Source organism: Mauremys mutica, chromosome 9, assembly GCF_020497125.1.
Source record: "Mauremys mutica isolate MM-2020 ecotype Southern chromosome 9, ASM2049712v1, whole genome shotgun sequence".
In the NCBI taxonomy this organism is placed as follows: domain Eukaryota; kingdom Metazoa; phylum Chordata; order Testudines; family Geoemydidae; genus Mauremys; species Mauremys mutica.
In genome coordinates, this window is record NC_059080.1 from 11,211,360 (window position 1) to 11,225,468 (window position 14,109).

Below are 14,109 nucleotides of genomic sequence, written 5' to 3' on the forward strand. Positions count from 1 at the left end.
CCTGCACCTCAGTTTGGAGTGTGCCGTATCTGTTCAGGAGTGCAGTGCTCAATAGGCTGCCTTCGGGTGTCTGGGGAATTTATTTCTCCCCCCCAAAAGAAATACTTCTCTGCAAGGGCTGGATTCCAATCTCGGCTATTTGAGCATAAATGCAGATCAGCCCCCTGAACTTCAGTGGGACTGTTCACGTGAGTAAGGGCCATCCACAGTGTAAGAGTTGCTGAGTCTGTCTGCAATGAGCTGAAGCATTTCCTGAGACAATCCTCGGCTTTACCTTCAGCCATCGGAATCCACGTGTTAAGCCAAAGCAGAGAAGCTGTGTGAAAATGCTGCTTAGCTCTTCAGACCAACTGCAAGGGCAGCTTCAAAGCCGGGAGGAAGATTGGATCTCTGAGAGCTAGATTCTGATCTCAGCTACACTGGTGTAAATGCAGCTTGCTTACAAAGTATTACTCAGTGTGAGTCAGGAGGCCAAATGCTGCAGTCCTTTTTCAGCCCCCCATCTTGCAAACATGCACGCTATTAATTTTGGTGTTTACAAGCTTGGGGCCTCCAAACCACAATTAACTTCCATGGGAGTTCTGACTGGGGAAGGGCTGCGAGATGTGACCCTGGGGCTGGCTCTGGAGACCCAGAGAAGCTGTTAGTTTGGCTAAATCACTTTGTGGGGTGAGCTAAGCAGCTCAGTGGGTTAATACAATGGCCTTTATTCTCTGGATAGCTGTGTTCCAATACTGATGAGATCACAACTGAAAATGTGTGTGCTGGTTCCTCTTACAGCAGCTCCTAGTGATTCACATCACAAAGCCATCCAGTAATTCAGCCAAATTGCCATTCTGTGCTCATAGACCCAGGGCTTGGGTAGCAGGGAACATTTCAAGTCAGGCTTAAGTGCTAGGGGAGTGAGATGTGCACAGTGTCTAACTGCCCTATGTCTGGCTCTCAGCCAATTTTATTAGTCTCTTAATCTCATGAGCAACCAGTTCACACAGCGGCCGAGAGTCCACACAAAGTCAGTGTGAGGAAAAGGAAGAAAACAGAAGCATCTCCAGGGCTGGTTAGTGAGAGCATCCCAGCCTAGCAGAGGTACAAAGAACAACCGCTCCCCTGGCTGTAGGGAGACTGCTGTATAGGGTGACCAGACATCCTGTTTTTAAGTGGTAAAACCATGGAATAATTTAACCTGAGCAGCACTTTAATGAGCATGCAAAATATGCCTAACTTACAGCGAGCTTTCTTTGGAGATGTGGGGTACATCTACATTGCAACTGGAGGTGTAAATCCCCAGCTTAGGTAGATGACCACTAGCTTTGATCAAGAGAATGCACTAAAAATAGCAGTGTAGCCATGGTGGCATTGGCAGATTGTACATGGGTGTCTAGCCAGTGCTGCCACCACACTGCTATCAACACAGATGGATCAAAGCTAGCGTGTGTATGTCTGCCAATAGAGACGCACCCTTGGGGTGACATCCCATTTGCCATTGACTTCAATGGAGCTAGGATTTCATCCTTGATACTATCCTCACCTCTGCCATAGATGTTCTCTGTGCCCTTGAGCAAAATGCTTAATGTCTCTGTGCATCAGCTTCCACGTTTAGCTATGAGGCTAAGTTTGTTAATGTTTGCAGAGCATGCCAAGATTCTTGGAAGCACAGGCGCCAACTTTTGCTGGCACCGGTGGGTGCTGACCCCTGCTCTGCCCCTGGCCCCGCCCTGACTCCACCCCTGCTCTGCCCCCTCCCCCTTGCCCCCCCCATTCCAACCCCTTCCCCAAAGTCCCTGCCCCTATTCCAAACCCTTCCCCAAATCCCTGGCCCTGCCTCTTTCCCGCGTCCTCCCCTGAGCGTGCCGCGTTCCCACTCCTCCTCCGTCCCTCCCAGAGCTTGTTACGCCATGAAACAGCTGTTTTGCGGCGGCAAGCGCCGGGAGGGAGGGAGGGAGGAGTGGGACATGGTGTGCTCAGGGGAGGAGGAGGCGGTGGAGGTGAGGTGAGGCGCGGGTGGGGAGCTTGGCTGCCGGTGGGTGCAGAGCACCCATTAATTTTTCCCCGTGGGTGCTCCAGCCGCGGAGCACCCATGGAGTTGGCGCCTATGCTTGGAAGGAAGGTACCGTATAAGTGCAAAGTAGTAGTATATTTCCATGCATTTTTATTTAGCGGGTAGAAACTAAAAATACAAGCTGTGATGGAACAAAAATAATATAATGGGTGATAGATGTCATTAATCGTGTGTCCAGTACAGAACAAATGCAAATTTCAACCAAGATACTATAATAGCTACTTTAATATTTATAGTTACCAAAAGTACATATAATTGTCTGTATCCAAATGTCTTTGCAAAAGAAACAAGGTTCAAGGAAGGGAATTCTATTCAGATTGTGGTTTGTATTATAGTAGCACCTGGCAGATCCAACTCAGATTGAGGCCCTGTTCTGCTTGGCAATGCACAAACGCATAAAAAGAAACAGTCCCTGCCTCAAAGAACGTACAATTTCAATAGCTGAGAGGTGGGAGGGGGAAACAGAGTTACAGCTGCGGGAAGAGACTAGCCCAAGCTCACACAGTTGGTCAGTGACAACGCCAGAAACAGAACCCGTTTCTTAACTTCCACTCCATTAGACCACGCTACTTGTCTATCACTTTTCTATTTTTTTTTTAATTTTAAGGTGGTCCCGGATCAGTCTGATATATCTCTTCAGAATTCTAGTTATTGCCTTGCTAAATCTAAATTAAATCCACTGCTCAGAAGAAATACGTAACCTTCCTGGAAATGGCTGGAAGATACCATTAAAGTAAAAGATTGAATGTATTCTAAGGAAGTCATCGATTCTCTTGACATAAGCTTACCTGTGGTAAATCCATTCTTGTTAAAGACTCTCTCTCTCTCTTTAAATGAAAGATCTGTCCTTTTGAGTTTTATGATTGATGCCAGGCAGACTGCAAAGTAGTATAAGGAAGATCTAGTGATAAGAACAAATGCAAGGCTGATCATGCAAAGTGCTTAACACCTACCAAAATCGAAGCCTTAATAACTAAAAGCTCTTGGCCCTCCACTTTCAAAGAATAGAAAACTGGTAAATTTCTAAGCTGTCACCTCCAGAGTAACCAAAAGTTAGTGAGAGGAAGTGAAGGCAGAAAGGTGATGTGATGGGATTGTCCTGCAATTCTAACATATATTTATATACATATTTTAATAGTGCATTATGCAGAATATTTATAGTAAAAATGTCTGGGGGCTGTTTTGTTCCTGACGCACAACATCAGTTTTTCAAGCATTCATCAAAGAGATTGCTCTTGAAATTTTTTTATGAGATACTGATTTAGAAGCATTAGATATTTTAATTAACTTTTAGGGTTGAGGACTAGAATCTCTGCACATCTATTTTGGATACTGATTTGAATCTTTAGTTTCTGGAGAGCATCTACACTAATGCATCTAAAACATATGAATTAGCTCAAATTATTGATGTGCATGGGATAAAAAAATGTATTACCCCATTATCATTATCCTCATAATTCTCCTCATCACCAAAGTGTGACAGAATGGATGTAATTAGTATTGATTGTGCAGGAACAGAAGCATAATGGAGGGGGTTTGATGATGCCTCTGTTATATTGAGGGACACGATATAAATATCTTATCTAGGACTCTTGCTATAGTGCTTCTGTGGTTAGGAATAATACCATTCAGGTTACCATATTACATCAAAAGGTTAATGCAAACAATTTGCAAAGTCAAGCACTCCAAAGTGAGGCAATGCCAGAATTAATTTGCTCCTCTTGTGCTGATGGATACATATTATGATACAGTCTTTAATTATATGATCACATACTACTTTTGTTCCACAGATCTCCTGCTTCATTCAATGAGTGAGTCGTTTTTCAATATTTCTCTATTATTCTCATTCAATGTATGGTCCCAGGATTTACTCATTGCACACCATCCGAGCCCTGCACAAAATGCAAAATTATCAATTTCCTCATGGGGATTTCTATAGTGCACTCCCCCCAGCTCCTATCCGACATTCCCTCCCACACCCCAAGTCTGAGTCCTGCTTCCCTCCCTCTCTGCATCTACAGATTCCCACTCAGCTCCCTCCCACTGTCTGGCTTTTGCAGTCTCCTCCTCTCCTTCTGTCCTAATCCCCTCCATTTCTTACTCCTCTGCATTCAAGTCAGTTTGCTTCCTCCTTTTCCTCCGTGCTGCCTGGGGGCAGTCATTGAAGAGAGAAGGTCTCCCTGCCCTCAGTTCCTGTGCCCTGCCCCAAGATGGAGCAAGCTTGGTTACTCTGTGGGGATGGCACGTGGGCAGTCCATTCGATATGTAGGAGCTGAAAGAGCTCGGAGCATGCAGACAGAATCTTTAGAGAATTTAGAGGCCCAAATCTAACATGTCTCTACTGAGCATGTGCAGGTTTTTCAGTGTCTGTTATCTTGGCCAAATTTGGGTGACTTTCACAGGGAAAGCAAAAGGCACGTTCCTGACACCAGGGCAACCCACCTGCCAAATTTCAAGTCTCTGCTCCAAAGCATAGGAGTACTAGAACTTCTCAACAAAATGCATGTAAGAATTGTTTTAACTTGGGCAGAACAACTTCGTTTCCCTTAATTTTCTTCTTCAGAACCATTTTAGTTGAAATTTAAAAAAAAAAATCCAGCCTGAAGCAGACAACCAGCATGGAAACTTCAGCCCAAATGGTTCATGTTTGGAAAAGCTATAAGCAACTGAGCCTTATAATCAAAAGTGCCAGGCAACTTGTACTATAGGTAGCATTCCTAGCTCCACCTACAATGAAAATGCCCTGGAGGCGACATTTCAACAAGAGGTTTATCACGTGTGATAACAATAACAATGCTTGAATAGCGACTTTCGTTCAGGGATGCCCAGCTCTAAACAGAGGTTTTGGTTGCACAGGTCATGCAGAATCAGGTGCCCAGTTATAAAGCAACTTTGTACATGAACCAAGTAGTTTGAGTGTAGTTGACGCAGACCCAGACTGTGACTCCTGCTGAGCACCTGCACAGGGGACTAAGGATAATGGAGCCTGTGGCTCCCTACCTATATATCAGTGCAAGGGAGAGCAACTTTGGTAGGGCAGAGTCTTGCCCTTCTGGGGAAATGGGTGGGCGGGGATTTGGAATTGGTGGAGCCTTAGTCTTGTCCAATCTTCTCCTCGATGTGCTGGGCAGCACAGCTGTACCCGTGTGGCAGGGGAAACTATTTGCATTGGCATGAAGTTGAGACAGAATCCCACCCTTCCCCTTCCTCCACCAGCGGGAGCGGGGGAAACGGAATTAATCGCGACTAGCCACAATCTGGCTCCACGGCTACTCCACAGGCAATGAGTGTGTAGTACAAACACGGACAGAGGCCAGAATTTTGTTTTGCCTTTATAACTAACAAAGCGGTTTTGCAATATCCCAGGCCAAAGCTGGCCAAACGTGTTTGTGCTCCTCTGCTTCACGCTAGTTTGCTGTGAAAGCCTGAAACTATTGACATTAACTGATAAACTGGAAAATGTTTTAGCACTAGGCCCTGATTCTGCAAACACTTATGCACGGAACTTGACTCATGCGAATAGCCACATTTCATGCACCTGATTCTGCAACCCTTGCTCACACTGAGTAATTCTGATGTGAGTTCATTGGAACTGCTCATATGTGTAACAGCAGGATCACGGCCTTAGTGAAAATGTTTGCTGAGTTTTCTGAATGATTTGCTTGGAAATTGTAGCCTGTCCCATCATTTTACTTTAGGAAAATGTAAGAAATCTTTTCTAAACTATTCTATTTTCTTTATAAATATCCTCTGAATGAGCTAATCATCCAACAGCCCCAGTAATCTCTGGATTTTATGGGTAAATGGACTCACTGCTTCTACCCGTGGGTTCAATAGTACATGCACAGTCAGATGAATCTATGAATAGTAGTAATAAAATTAATGATTTTATTGATGTATGATTAATACATGTACATGTCTTCTCCTCATCCAAGGATCTCTAAGGCCTTAGTTCAGCAAGATACGTAAGCAAGTGCGTAACTTTAAGCAAGTAAATATGCTTTTGTGAATCAGGGCCTGAATGCTTTATCAATATTGGACCCAATTCTGCAGCTCTTACTTGTACAAGAAGTCACACTGAAATCACTAGAACTGCTCATTTAAGGCCTGAAGGGTCAGGAGCATTCATCTAGACTATGCTCATAATCAATGGGGGGAGTCTACTATAGACACCTGGGGCTCAGTTTTGTGAGGTACTGAGCACATTTTGGGGTCACTGAGAGTTGAGTATGCCCAGTGTTGTCTGGCCTTGGAAGTATTATTTTAGCCTGATGCAGAAATATGACCTTTTGCTGGCTGGTTCCTCAGGAATATTTATTTAAAACCCGACGCAAGATTCCCATCAACTTCAGTGGGTATTGGAGTGGGTCCTTAGTTATTATGTTATGGCAAATAGCAACCGATCCTGCTTCTGTTTGGCAGGACACCTGAGGCGTTTGGGGTGGTAACTACTGAATGTCTGTTCCACTATAAAAATATGGCTGCGAATCACTGGATTTAAGTGCAGGAGGTTTTTGCTGATGAAGGTGAGCTATGGTCCAATCTTGGTTCTTTTGGGGGTTTTGTTTAGTTTCCAGACTGGACTCTACCCTTGGTATCACTCCTCTTAATACCTAATTCAGTTTTCAAACCCGTATTACATTTTTACACCGTTATTTTCCAAGTTTATTTGATGCATCTTTTATTTATTTTGATCTTTATAAGAACATCTATCTTGGGCGCTCAGTCTCTAAACAACTGCTAGAAGCACAATTAACCCCACAAATAGCAGATTCTGTTAAAAAAGGACAGTCAACCAAAAAGGACCTTCCCAAAGATGCTACCTTCCCCAAACATCTTGGCTCTCCCCAGGGCCAGAATGAATAGACAGGGTAGCTTTGTAGCATGCTCTGAAGATCAGCAAATTCAGAGAGCTACTGACCAAGGTGAGCAGTGAATTCTAAAGATGAGGGCCACGTAGATAATTACTGCATCCTCATGGAGAACAATTGTGTGTTGTTATGGAGGTAGCTAAGCCTTCCTTACGAAAACTAGCACTCATGATATTTCTTCCTGCAGTTTCTGTTTGCACCCATTGCTGAGATCAGATCCAAATCACGACTCCCCAGTATGTTTTAAAAGTTTCTTTATTTCCCTTCATGGGAACAGGAGAATGACTGTTCAGACCCAAAGATCGTTTTGAAGGGTATTATTATATTGTGCTACTTTATTCATTCAATAGCAGCACCTTTCTGAGTTCTATCTGGTGCAATGTGTAGCCCATCCTCTCCTGTTAGCCTTTAACAAAATGTCAGATTCCAGCAAGCTGGTGTCTACATGCCCCAAGAATGGGCACATTAGAACTGATTGATAGGTTTCTCTTTGGAGCAAAATCAGGTACTGTCTGAGCACTTCCATCTGACCCAGGCGTTTCCAGATGGAGATGGAGCTAAGAAAGTATGAACAAACTTTTGTGCCTACGTGATGGGCTTTGGCAACATTTTCAGGGATGTGATCCTGTGCTATTCCAGATAGACTTTCCATTCATGGCTTGACAGCTTTTATATTGTGGATAATTTTACAGTAAGAGTAATAGCACCCTCAGGACTGAGCTCTTCTACTTGGTATGTTCCAAGCATTACTCTTCTTTTCTGCAATTGTGTGAACAGAAAATATTTTTGCAGTGTAGTTGTGACATGATCAAATCTGCTGTGAATTCTTGTTTGAGTGAGTAACCTCCCCTCTCATTACTGGAAAGTCCAAATAACATTTGACATTTGACCCAAGCAGTTCTGGTCAAGAATGTGAATAGTGGTTCAAAAGTCTTCTGATGGAACAGTTTTCCATCGGACAAAGCTGATTTGATGGTGTAGGCTGCGTGGCCGTTCTTCCCTCTCAGTCTCTGAAGGAGGCCATGCCACCTCGCTGCCGCGTACCTCTAAAGGTGAGCTCAAAGGGGGGAATTAGCTTCACGCAGCCGGGCAGAACAGTATGGCAGTCTATGCGCTCCAGGCCCAGTCAGGGTGGGGCAGCAAAGCAATGGGTAGGCTCTGGCCTGCAATCAGGGCAGAGCAGCTAAGCAGTCTGTGAGCACCATAAAGTCTAGAGGTTCAGGTAAGGGTGAGCACCAAGAGAGTCTAGGGGCTCAGGCAGGGTTGAGCACCAATAACAGTCTATGGGGCTCCAGTAGGGTTGCCTGAGGAGCACAGGCCTCCTGGCCTAGGGAGGGGGAGGACTGCCACTCCAGGGGTGGGGTGGCATGGCAGGGGGGACACAGGCCCACCCAACTCCACTGCGTCCCAGCCCAGATGGTTGCCTAGTTTCCCTGGGCGGCTTCTTATTCCCTCCCCCACCCCTTGGGTGTACCTGCGTCTGTCATCTTGGGGAGATCCAGCCAATCCTCAGGCAGCAGCCCCAGCAGCTTCTCTGCAGGATCCAGCAGCAGGAGGGATGCGTCCATTAACTGTGGTGGCTTCACCACAACTGACTGCAGGTTCCACCTTTTGTACTTTCCCTCCTGCCCCGCCCTTCCGCTTCCGGCGGAGCAGATGAGGCTCTCCTGGTTCGGCCCACCCGGGTCGGGGTGTGTTGTGGTTCCTCCCTGTCACTCTCTGAGGGAGGCCACGCCTCCTCGCTACAGATGGAATTAAAATTCACTGGGAATGTGTCAACGTAGTCAAAACTTTCAGCAGAAACCAGGCAGACAGGCTTGGCGTCCTGGGATCCCTGTCAACCCACCTGTTATGTGGGTGGACTACCCAGCTTGCAAGCCAGGCAGGCACCTGGGGCATGGCCAGCCGAGACATTTTCAAAAAATTCTATTTTGGATCTTCCAAAATGAAAGTTTTTGAAAATTCCCATCCTATGGGGAAAATTTTCATTTCCAATGTTCCAATTTGAAATGCAAAATTTTCCATAGGACAGACATTCTGTTCCCCATACAGCTCGACAGCTGTTTCTGTTGTGAGATAAGGTTTATCCAAAGAGGATTTTGTTTTTGTGATTTCATTTGCCAAAATCGACCCCTCACCATGTATCTTCATGAGCATTTCAGATATTTGAAATTTGTTCTGTACGGAGATGCTCAGTTTTCTCATTGTTTGAGTCTGAGAAGGATGCAGTCAGCAATGAAAACTCTCTGGCTGCTTGTATAATGAGAGCTAATGGCAATGGGAGTCTATTTTAATTGATTTAATTAAGCTTTGGACCAGGCTCCCCGAGTCTTGTGTGCTGCATTAAGTCGATGTTGCAGTTCCACGCCACAGGTATCAGCTGTTCACATTGTTTCTCTTTGTCCAAGTAATTTTAGATGCTCATCCCTGTGGTGTGTGAGGGCAAATTGTTTTGGAAATTTCCTTTTAAAGTTAAATCATGCATAACAAAAGGGAATTTTTCCCCAGTATTCCAGCCCATCCCAATTGCGTAACTATCATCTGAATGGCAATTGGTCAGCTAATTTTCATTTATCTGTTACATGATTTACAAGAGATTATTTATCTGCTGTTTTCTTATCTGTAAACAAAAAGGCTTTGCAATCAACAGGTATTGATTTTACAGGATCTCTTACACGTCTTAGAATGTGTCTCTGGAGTAAGGGGTCCTAAGCATTTTTATGCCGTGGACCACATTTTAACAACGAAAAAAAAATCTTTAATGGCATCTCCTGTGCCATTTGCCATCAACTTGCTTGTGATTTCATGGATCACCTCCTCTCCCATTGTTCGTCGAATAAGATCTCGCTAAGTAAGATTAAGGAAATATTGAATGTATTTGTAATTTTTTTTTTTTAGTGCAATTCAAGAGCAGGAAACAAGGGACCAGATCCTCAGGTACAGTTCATCTGTATAGTTTGATTAACGTCAGGGATGAGTTGGATCTGTCCCAAGCAAGCACCATTTGACCACCCAGTCCCCCTCTGACTACCAATAAGTGCTCTGCAGACCACCGGTAGCCCACACACTTTGGGAGCCCGTGGTCTGGAACAACTAAACGTTTGCTCCTACCATGCTTAGGGTAGATCTACAAAACAGCTGGATGTCATGTTGACATCCCTTTACCCCTCACCCTGGCAGCCTTGCTACTATGTATAGTGAGCTAGCTGGAGGCTAGCTAGTGCATGTTTGTCTACACCAGCTGCCATTCACACCTCTGACTACAATGTAGACATACCCTTAGAATGGCGGCGTAGTCTTCCCTTCAGCTTCTCTATTATTTGCCTAATGGGCTGAGCCTGCAGACCTGTATTTACACAAGTATTCCTTACCTACGTGATGCTGCAAATTCAGCACGAGATTGTGAATTGTTTAGGGCAGGGATTAGCTTTATGTTAATGTGTGTACAGCACCTAGCACTGTGGAACCCTGATTCCCGACGAAAGCCTCCAGGTGCTACTGCAGTACAAATAATTGTGCTTTCAGTTAAAGGCTCTGGCAAAGGGAAGGATGAGCCGGGATGGCGCATTGGTGGGGATTAATGACAACTGTTCAGCTCAACAAAACAGCAGAGCAAGTGGGAATACCGGGCCAACTCTAGATTGCTGGGGAGTAAGGCATGGGAAGGTTGCAGCAGAAATAAAGGGAAACTTGGATATAGAACCAAAGCGATAGTCACCTTTGCGATCACTTTGGGATAAATTCTGCTGTCTCTGGCACTTGTCTAATACTGGAGTAAGTCTTCGTTTAACACTGATGTAAAATTTGAGCAAAATTTGGCCAGCTAACTGTTAGTAGCAGATCCTGAGCTGCAAAACAGCCCTGTTCAATGCACATTGGCTGTGTCACATATTTACATAAGTATATCATTATTATTTATGAAAAAGTTACAGCACCATCCAACTGCTTATAAATACTCGTTAATAAATCAATCTGTCCCTATGTGTTAGCACTTCATCTTGGAAACTATACCTAAAAATAAAATTCACAAACTGTTCCAAATGTGTTCGAGTGTCCCTGTAGAACAATTACTTTAATGGAATTTTCCCAAAACTACAAAGCAGTTTCTTTCCTGCTAATTTTCTGTTCACTTTGTCATTATTACTGTGTTTGGATAAAGTCTCTGCTTCGTAAGCAGTGAAGTCTCAGCCTTGGATTGCTGACATTGCTCTTTTCCTGGGGGAATGGCTGTAATGTCACAAATTATAACAGTTATTAATGCAGGACGAAGTAGATGGGGGGGGGGAAATGGGTTGTGAGTGAGTAAAACATTCCTCTAAACTCCAAATGTCTTTGGAGACCTAAAGTGCCCAGGGAGATTAAATCCACTTTTTCAATGTGGATTAAGGTAAGTATACAGGGTCCAGTCTGGCTCTTGGAAACACAGGCATGGTTCTGTATGCCTGAGGGAAGAACCGGGTCTGCAGCGTTTGAAATATACCTGAATTAAGGGCTGGATTTTTCAAAGCGCTGAGCTTGTGTAGCTTTCATTGCTCAACAGTAAGGAGGACTGTGGTGTGGGTGGGAGATACACAGCTTCCCCAGTTCTGCTAAAAGCTCTCCTTCCTCTCCCTGGCTTAGGTAAACATTGCTCCCCACAGCTCCCCACTCACCTATCTAGCTAGCTACCTACCTACCACAGAGTTTTGTACTGCTGCCCATCACCAGGATGCAGTGGGAGAGGAGAAGAGACAGAAGAAGGAACAGAAGAATGTGAGCTCTGTGAAAAAGGGAAGGGAATACATTTTACTTTAGCTGTGATCAGGCTTCCAGAGTGTTCCTCAAAGGGATTCAGGTGCAAAACCCAAAATTTGCGAAGCTTCTGAGTGTAGGACTTCTTAGCAAAAGTTTAAATCACTGTTGAGGAAAGCAAGCCCTGGCCTGGTCTGACCATGCCTGTCCTTGGATCACAGAAGTAGGAGTTGTGAGTAGGATAATTTAATTGGATTTCCTCCTTGTTCCCCAAAATTCCTACTTTATTTTGTCCCATCAATGAATTTGCTTGTATTTGCAACGGAAATATTCAATGAAAGGGTGTTTCGTTGGATCCAACTCAGTCTAGTGACATTGAACAAGAATGTGTTGTGCTGTGCATCTCCTGTCTAGCCATATGCCAGTGAAATTCTACGGGCGGCCTAGCTGATTAAGTTTCAGTAGAAGTGATATTGAAAAATGGTATCAGTAATACTTATCTCTTAAATAGTGCTTTTCATCAATAGATCTCAAAGCGCTTTACAAAGGAGGTGAGCACATTAACATACATTTTCAACACATGTCACTGATTTGATGGTATTATCTACCATGGCTTTATCCTAGTGGGGATGGTGAGTTAAATCCAGTTAAAATTATGCTCCTCACTGACTGCAGGCTAGGGTAAAAAGGGATATTAAAAGGATGCATAGAAATATCAGAACTTCATAACCAAATGATCACCTCCTTAACAATTTTTACAAGGAAGGATCAATATCACTAGTTCTAACTTTTGCACTATTTTTTTTTTGGATGAAGTACATCAGGCCAGGATATTCACTGAGACAGATTTAAATAGTTTCTACAGCAGTAAGTAGTTAATCATGACAAACCTGAGTTTCCACCCCGTCACCAATCAAATCTGTAAATTATAATAATTGTACAGCATCTGTTAGTAGTTTTCATGAATCTGTAATTATCTTATTCAAGATATTTTTTCCTCCAGAAATTTTGTTTTTTAATGATCTGCAAGAGAAACAATCAATCTAGTTTATGTAGCGCTGGTCACCAAATTTTACAGGTCTCAAAAAGTTTATAAAATCTTCTAGGTAACTGGATGTATCTATCCAGTAATCAGCATCAGACTATTTTGAAATGTGTCCTTGATTTATAGCAATTGTATTTATCTTTGAGGTAATGGACCAAATTGAGCTCTGTAGGCTTACAGCAGATAAGGATCTAGCTCTTTTAGGTAAGGGTAAAGCATATATATAAGGAACCATGGGACTAGAACCAGATCTCTAGAGACATCTCTGGGATAGCTGATGTCCGTACGTAGCCACTAGGAGGCTTTGTAGAGCCATCTCCAAGGAGCACTGTGGAGATCAGGTGCCATAGGAAGTACCGCCCAAAGGGACCGGAGCAATGGCATCCTGTGGCATTCTGATTGGCCTGTGCTCACTATTTAAACCTGGAGAGTGGCCCAGGAAGTTGTCTGGGCAACACATTCGGGCTGTTGGCTTGCTGTGACTGCAAACCTCCCCTCACTTTCTGATGGCCCGTCGCTGACCCCAGCCTGACTCTTGCCTCCTGATTCCAGCCTAGTAACTATCTCTGGTCTCTGACGCTTACCTGCTGATCCCAGCTCTGGTGGTTACTCTGTACCCTGCTCACTGACTACTACCTTGTGGCTGTCCTCGACTTGTGGACAGCAGCCCAGCTGTGGCTTCTAGGCCATACTGCCTATGCCTATGGTTACGGTGCTTCATACACCTGTCTCCTTTCTGGTCTCGGTGTGCACTCCCTCAGATGTTTAGCCTTGTGCCCTTATCTGTACTGGGGGGAGGGGAGAGATTTTACCATTCTCCCATTCTTAGGGTACGTCTACACTTGGAGGAGACATACTTGTGGTAGCTAAAAATAGTAGTGTAGCTGTGGTAGCATGGGCAGTGGTGGGAGGGGCCACTCCCCGTACAAACCTGTCCAGACCTCTGAGTATGTACTTGGGCGGCTTGCCTGAGCTGTGACCCGTGCTACTGCAGCTACTCCACTGTTTTTAGTGTGCTACACAAAATGAGAGCGAGCGCAAGTACATCTACACGAGCTGGGAATCACACCCCTAGCTCCAAATATAGACCTACTCTGAGTGGGCTGTAGGTACAGCACCCTGTCTGTGCCTTGTGATCCATGTTCTAGAAAGACCAACCACTTTCAGAAAACAAATAGTTTATTAGAGAATGGAACAAAGCATCAAAGAAAATAATTTCAAAACAGCCACCATGTACGCTTAGTCTCCTCTAATCTTACACTTGATTCCAAGCTACGTTAGATTGGGATGCCCTCTTGAGATACAGGAACAGACAGACCTAACTTGCATGCTTTATCCTACCCAGCAGCTCTGGGACCTCTCACTTTGCCTTCCGGAGAGTGTTCCCCAGACTGTTTCCTCCT